This window comes from Manis pentadactyla, chromosome 19, assembly GCF_030020395.1.
Source record: "Manis pentadactyla isolate mManPen7 chromosome 19, mManPen7.hap1, whole genome shotgun sequence".
NCBI lineage: Eukaryota > Metazoa > Chordata > Mammalia > Pholidota > Manidae > Manis > Manis pentadactyla.
The window spans coordinates 3,273,285-3,279,731 of record NC_080037.1 but is presented as its reverse complement, the minus strand read 5'-3'; the positions used below and the strand labels follow the sequence as shown (position 1 = coordinate 3,279,731).

Genomic DNA, 6,447 nt, shown 5'->3' with positions numbered 1-6,447 from the left:
GAACCTGGTTCTGGGAAGAAAACAAGCATTCCTGAGAAAATGCTCAAAGTGGTTTTTTGGAAACTATAATGGGAGTAAGACTTGTTCAGGGAAAATTAATTACCCACCCACCAGCTGGCTGACTGTCAGTCAAGAGTCTAGTGACCTTCAAGAGAACATTCTTTTTGTAACGAGTCCAGCAATGATTATCTAACCATTCTCTTCTCCCGATGATATTCCTACCAAGAGGGCATCTTTGGACTGGCCTGTTGGGGATGTGTCTTTTGTAGCAAGATTATAACAAATCTTTGCTTTCATAACCCACTGTAGGACCAACACACTCCTCACTGCCTGTTCGTCGCCCTTGGAATCACCTCGGCAGCCCCCACCTGCCACGGCCATTCTTTGGGCCCCTTCCGTCTGCTTTTCATCATGTTAAATGTCCCTGCGCTACTCTCTTCTCTCTCCAACTTAATAGTGAGCATCTTTTTAAAACAAAGGTACTGTGTCCTCGTTGACTTCTTTCATCTTCCAATTTTTTCCCTGTCTTCATCTCTGACTGCTGATTGCTCCAGGGTCTAACACAGGCTGATGCATACACAGGACTCAATATACGGCGGGCCACGGCCTGTTTACTTCCTTGGAGGTGCTGGGAAGTGAGCCAGGGTGTGTCCCGGGTCACTTGGGCCTGGCAAGGTGACACAACCTACCAGGACTTGGGTTCCCTGGGCCATGGACCAGAACCACAAGCCAGAGTCCCAGTCCCAGAGCTGTGAATCTAGAGCCGCAAAAGAAAGCCCCCAGCCCAGAGCCTGACACAAGGTCGGGATATACAGCATCAGCTTTCAGGGTTAGGGTCTCTGGATATGGTTTGCCCCCTTAACAGCAAGGCAGGCTTCTCTGTTCCCGTAGTTTGCTATCCCAAAACCTTCACTTTCCAGGCATATTAACTAACATTTGGAATTTCACAATCATAGGCTTTGGTCAAGAAGAAATGGGTCCATGACCTGCCGACGGTCCTCGAGATTGGCGTCTGGCCCGCCACTGCACTGGCTCTCAGGAGCTGGTCAGAGTTCCACTGGGCTCAGATCCGGGCTCTCCCCCCACTTTGTGGGGGACCTCGGTGAGTCACTGAATCTTTCTGAGACTCATTTGTGAAAGGTAAGCTCACCCATGTTCCATATTGATATGGGCACTTGTGAGTGTCAGTTTCTCAAATTGTAAAATGAAAATGATGATAAAATTAATGGATTATGTAACTGCCTTGTGCTTTATAATTTTTAAAGTTCTTGAGTGTGGGGCGAGGTGTTTTGAGACTGAATGCCAAAATTTTGGAACCATCTTGGCTTGAAACAGAGACAAAAGGGCTATTCTAAGTCCAGTGGTATTTTGCTCCCTTAAATTTACAGTGTGAAAGTGACATTTGTGACAGTCTTGCTTCTGGAAGAAACAGCTTTGATGGCTCTTCTTTTTGTTTAGATGAATGTAAGCCTGGTAGTAGCTGTTATTTATTTTTTTTTAAGACTTTCTCTGAAGGGTGTTGAAGCACCAAGTGCAAAAATTTTAGCCAGCCATTTTAATATTTTTAAACATGGAAAATTATATATAGTAGGAATGGGTATAGGGAAAGAATATAGCTTTATAAAAATAACTATTTGTTTTTCACTCTGTACTGTTTTCCTGTTGGAGGTGTGTTAAATTTAAGGAACCAGTAAAATGAAACTAAGACTCCCCATCTCACAGGATTACTATTCACGCAGTGTCTGTGCCTAGCAAGGTGCGGCACGAGTTGCTACACTGTTACTAACATAGTGAGCTGGCACCCATTCATCACCTGCCCAGGCTTGGGCGCTGCAGGACAGGGTGTCCAGGGCACAGAGGGTCGTGGGTGCCGTGGGTGGTGTGAGGGGCTGGTGTGAGGCTGGGGAGCGTGGCCTCAATGCCCAGGCAGGGCGAGGAGACTGCCTGGAAGCTGCCCGAGGCGCTGGGGGCCCACTCGGTGCCCCTCTGCTCACCGCACCCCAGCCCTCCGGGGTCATAGGCCAACTGCCTTCAGTCCAGTGTCTGACCCTCAGACCCCGAGGCCCCGTCCTCTCTGCTTTCCGTCGGGTCCCCGTCCCCATGTTTTGGGGCCTTTAGCACAAAGGAGTTGGTGAAGCCCTCTCTCCTCAGCTCTCAGGCTGCCTTCCCCCAGGCACACGGCTCCCCCCAGAGGGAGTCTTTCTCCCCCTCCCCAGGCGCGGAACACGCCTGCGAAGAATGTGGCAGACAGAGCAGCTGAGGAAGGCCCCTCCCACTTCCAGCGCGGAAGTGCTCGGTAACACATTCTTAAAACTTTATTTAAATATATAGCTGAGCTGTATATTTAAAGAAACTATACATTAAAGAAAGAGAAGAAAATGCTCAGGTGCCAGAAAAGAAGAGGACCGGAAAGGCTGAGAGTCAGATGGGAGCTGATGCTAGAATAGTGGGGGCTGGGGGGGAGGGAGGGGAGAAGGGGAGGGCGGGGGAGGGGGGTGAAGATTGGGAAGGGGGGAGGGGGAAAGAAGAAGGGGGATGGGAAAGGGGAGTTAGAGATTTAGAGAACATTAAATAATGTAGAAAAGACTATGAAGTAAACGTCTTTAAAAGTACCACAAACCCGAGTGTTTACTGTGGGCCAAGCATTGCGATAAGCAAGCACTTTACGTGTCCTACCCTCCCCCGCAGTGTCCTACCCTCCCCACCAGTGTCCTACCCTCCCCACCAGTCCAGAGAACCAGCGACAACTGCTGTCAATCCCGAGCTAGGTTGTGCAGATGAGAAAGCAAAGGCACGTCTTGCTGAACCACGGCCACAGTGAGGAAATGGGGGGTGATGGGGGCACAGCCTCATCGCAGCACTCACCGCCTAACCATTAAGACCAAGACTGACGCTGTCCCCCTAAATCTGTTTGCCCATCCTCCCGGCGATGGAGTTATAGCTGGCCCATGGCTGCCGTCCATTTCCCAGCCCCGCCATAGTTAGGTGTGGCCACGTGCCTTGCTCAGAGGCCTCCCGTGGAACACGGGCAGACGTGGCACATGCCACTGCCCGGCTGGCACCTGACGTCAGTGGGGATTTCTCCCCCGGGCCTCGTTCCCTTTCACACGGCTGCGACTCACACGTGGTGCCCCGGCTTCAAGCATGCACGTGAGCACAGTGCCCTGGGCATGACGCGCGGGAGGACAGGAGGAATCCTGGTTCTGGGGCTGCGTGGGCCAGACCCACCCACTAGCCTCCACTGCCACACGGAAGAGGAGAACCTTCTATTTCCTTTAAGCTTGAAGATGCTTTGTCCGCCACTGCGTTAGTGCCTCTTGAAACCGAGCCGTGTTGGTCGGGAATCAGCCCCGGATCAGGTATCTGACAGGCGGCCACCCCCGCCCCATAGGACGGTTGTATTCCGCGTACACAGCTGGTAGAAGGCATAGGGACCTTAGGACAGCAACTGGTCAGAACGGAAAAGAATAGGTGGGTTTAAAATGGGCTCAAACAGATTTGAGAGAGGCAGCCATAGCGACAAACGGTTGCACCAGCCGTGTTTTGGGGGGCGTTTCCGAGGCGCCTGCTGGGAAGGGGCGGGATGGGCAGCCGGGAGCAAGGGGGTGGGGGGGTCCGCGGCTCCTGCGGGAGGCTGAGGACAAGGAGGGAGGGGGAGTCGGGGGACCCGCGGCGGGAGAGCGGAGGGACGGACGGGCCTTGTCGGGAAAGAGCTGCTCTGGGGCCAGCGCCCGTCCTGGGCCCGCTGCCTGGGCGGGACGCTCGCCGGGCCTGCCGTCCGCCGGAGGCTGGAACCCCCCCAGGCCCTGCTGCCTCCCCGTCCGATCCCCGCGGGCGGCCGTCCTCCCTCCCCGGCGGCCGGGCTGGGAAAGGCCCCGGGCACAGCTGCGAACAAGAGCCTCCCTCCGCGTCCCCGCGTCCCCGCGTCCGGCCTCCGTCTGAAACACCCTCAGACCCTCCGAGGTGCTCCTGGGGGACCGAGCGCCACAGGGCCTGGCGGGGGCACCAGCGTGGGGTGAGCAGGGGGCCTGCTTTGCTCGGACGGAGGGGTCCCCGGCACTCTGGGCCGTCAGCGCTGAACCTGGGAGGGTCCCAGGGACTCTGGATGGGGTCCCCTGCCCTGACACGACAGCACACACGCAGGAGCACGATGCCCGCACTCCGAGAAGGGCCCAGGGCGACTGGGGGACTCACTCTGGGGCTGCGGTGAGTGGAGCAAAGCATGGTCGCCAGGCTGGACTCAGTTTTCTCTGGTTCTCATACTTCTTTTCCTGAATGTAGAGCCGAGGGTAAGAAACTGGGCAGCGGGAGAAGCCACACATCCCAGCTGTGGCAGTGACTGCCGACGCAGCCGCCTTCTCTGCCCATTTCCCAGACAAATTCCTAAATTCTAGTCCCTTAAGTGACCATGTAATTAATCCCCAGAAACCCTAGTTCAGGAAGGGCTCATTGGTGTCCACCGGCATTTGAGACAAAGAGATTCAGACATAGGGAGCCTAGGCTGGCCCCGGGTTCGGCCGAGTGTTGACATCCGTCTGTTTCCTCCTTAGGATCCGATTCCATATTTTGCCGGGGAGAGGGGTCTGCCCCGGGCTGTTGCAGGGCCACGCGTGCTCTTCCTTGTTTATCCGTTTGGGGCCAGGAAAGCCTGTGTGTTGCGTGCACCGAGGGGAGGGTGTGTGTGTGTGTGTACGGCCAACTGTGCGCCGGGGTTAGCTTGTGCCGGCGCAGGAGAGACAACTGTTAAATTTTTCATGAAGCCCGAGAGCCTGTTATTGGAAATTAAACAAACTCAGCAATTATTAAAATTATGTTCTACCAACTAACAATTAAATTGTATTAAAACAAAGGCAATACATACTTAAAACTCATCACCTCCTAATTATTCTACTCCTGTCTCTGTTCTCGAGATTATACGTGTTTCTTCTATCTGGGTGGCAGAAATGCTCTCTGGCGGAATGCCACTGGGCATCTCCCCCCACCCCGTGCTCAGCGGCGTCAGGATGGCAGCCGAAATCAGCCACGTGAAGTGCTTGTAACACAGACCTCAGCAGACATCACACAGCAGCCGCCCACCTTCTGAGAACCAGTTGCTAAGCATATATCGATCGGCACATCACTGTATAAAGTTTTCACTTATTGCAGCCTCACTATGTGCAAGACATAGTTCCCACAGCTTTATAAACGTTTGTCATTCATTCAACCAGCGCCGACTCATTACCTACGCCATTCATTACCTATTCACACAATATGCCAGGTTCATTACTACTATTACTATTATTACATAATATTTATTGAGCACTTACTGTGTGCCTGGCATTTGTCTAAGTACTTTATGCATATTAGCTGCTTAATCCTTGGACTAGCCCTTTGAGAGAGGTTTTATTATTACCCTCATTTCACAGATAAGAACGCTGGAGAACTGAGAAGCTGGATCATTTCCACAGGCTCCCCCAGCGAGTCGTTTGCAGGTACCTATTGGAACCCCAGCACCGGGCTTGGGAGCCCCTGCTCTTAACCACTGAGCTCTCCTGCCTCCTGTTGCCTCTGAGCACCATGGCTACAGCTGTGAACAGGCGAAGCCCCACCACCACCATGGGACTTATATCCTGGCAGGTGGGGAGATAGATATGGAATGACAAACACGTATTATGTTGATGTCAGACGGTGGTATGTGCTGTGGATAAAAATAAAGCAGGGTAAGGTAAGAACTCTGAAGCAGAGAGGGAACAATACCTCGTGTATCTGATTTTTAATCTAACACTATCCCTATTTTACAGATGAGGAAATTGGGGCTCGGCGGGGTTAAAACAGAATCTAAGGCTGCACAGCTAACAAGATAGATCTGGAGTCACATCTACAAAGCCTGGTTCCCCAGCTGTGCATCTCCCCCTTCTTTGCTGCCTCCCTCTGCTTCCTCAAGCTCCCAGCCTTTGAGCCTCTTGCGAGGCCCTTAGTTCAAGTCTGAGTCTCCAGGACAAACTCAGCCGAGATCAGCCCTGTGCCCATCCTCCTTTATGTCTCTGTCCCCCGAAGCTGCATGAGAGGACAAACAAGTGTCCAGCTCACAATGATGCTGAAATCTGGCGCGCTGGAGCCCCTGAGAAGCGTGCAGGCGTGAATGCAGCATCTGCCACGTGGAACTCACCACACGGCCCTTCTCCACGTTGGTCACCAAGGGGGTTTTGTCTGTGAAAACAGACTTATTGTGGCTAATATAGGTCACAGGTGGAAAGGCCGGAGACTGACAAAGAGTTTAAGTGGATTCCAGTAGCACTCAAAACAAGCTCAGAGAATAAGCATTGTGGGGGCTTATGGGAACTGCTCTTTGAAGCACCCCACATTGCCCACTGGAAATACTGTATTTAATGTCAACTCAGTTTGACCTTTAGTTTTGGTGGCATTTTCTAATTCTATGAAAGCAGCTATTTCTCACTTCCCCTGAAG

General features: G+C 52.9%; 1 long non-coding RNA gene across 1 annotated transcript; it reads left to right on the top strand.

Moving 5' to 3' along the window:
* Positions 1 to 384: 384 nt before the first annotated feature.
* Positions 385 to 5,580, top strand: LOC118908140 (uncharacterized). The gene is made up of 3 exons (XR_008994986.1): positions 385 to 479; positions 957 to 1,140; positions 5,406 to 5,580. It is a non-coding gene; the product is annotated as an uncharacterized LOC118908140 (long non-coding RNA).
* Positions 5,581 to 6,447: the final 867 nt, after the last annotated feature.